This window comes from Theropithecus gelada, chromosome 12 (assembly GCF_003255815.1).
Source record: "Theropithecus gelada isolate Dixy chromosome 12, Tgel_1.0, whole genome shotgun sequence".
NCBI lineage: Eukaryota > Metazoa > Chordata > Mammalia > Primates > Cercopithecidae > Theropithecus > Theropithecus gelada.
Genome location: NC_037680.1, coordinates 95,910,430 through 95,911,732, shown reverse-complemented (window position 1 = coordinate 95,911,732; position 1,303 = coordinate 95,910,430).

Here is a 1,303-nt window from a genome sequence, read left to right as displayed (position 1 = left end):
ATGCACTAAAATAAATGTCACAGGTACTTACACAGTGCCTTGATGTGAATATGTACATCTCTAAATTCATCTGATACTCACAATCTGAAGTGTTATTCCCAGTTTTCCAAATGAAGAATCTGCACCTGAAGGTCAAAGAGGTTTAGGGTTTTTCCTAAGATAGCTCAAGTCTCTTACTACATTCATTCTGCTAGGATAGGAGAGCACAAGGAAAAAGAGGTTCAGGGAAGGTGTGCAACCTACTGCCATGTGTCCTGTAGTCACCACGGACGCTTCCTTTGTAGAGACCATGACCTTATTCCCCAAAGCAGCCTCATTATATGCCCCTGTCAGTTTTCTTTTTATGAATGAGTCTTGTTCTCCCAACCAGAAGGCAAGTCTACTGGGAAGAGAGAGACCTTGTCATATTTCACTATATTCCTTTCCATGCCTTGCCTATTTTGTTGCTAGAGAGTTGCCATCACGAGTTCTTTCATGGTATTGTGTTGTGTTGTCAGGTGATGGGGGAGGGTCGGGTGAATCCTTTCCAAGCGATGTAGAGCCGGGAAGACAGGTTTCTTAAGATCTGCAAACCAGCAGCACCTGGGGCACTGCCAGATGACTTTCCCCAGTAAAGGGAGACAATTAGAAAAGGCAAGGCAGGCCGGGGTGGTTGCTCAGGCCTGTAATCTCAGCACTTTGGGAGGTTGAGGTGGGTGGATCGCTTGAGCTCAGGAGTTTGAGACAAATCTGGACAATATGGCGAGATTTTGTCTCTACTAAAAATTAAAAAAAAAAAAAAGTCTGGGCGTGGTGGCTCACACCTGTAATCCCAGCACTTTGGGAGGCCAAAGCGGGCGGATCATCTAAGGTCGGGCGTTGGAGACCAGCCTGACCAACGTGGTGAAACCCTGTCTCTACTAAAAATACAAAAATCAGCCAGGCGTGGTGGTGCATGCCAGTAATCCCAGCCACTCGGGAGGCTGAGGCAGGAGAATCGCTAGAACCCGGGAGGCAGGTGTTTCGGTGAGCCAAGATCATGCCATTGCACTCCAGCCTGGGCAACAAGAGCGAAATTCCATTTCAAAAATAACAATAATAATAATAAGCTGGGCATGGTGGTGCATGCCTGTGGTCCCAGCTACCGAGGAGGCTGAGGTGGAAGGATGTGGTAGAAGGATGGCCTTGAGCCGGGAGATGGAGGTTGCAATGAGCTGAGATTGCACCACTGCACTCTAGCCTCGATGACACAGCAAGACACGGACAAAAAAAAAAAAAAAAAAAAGAGAGAGAGAGAGCGGGAAAGCAGAAGTAGCTTGAAAAG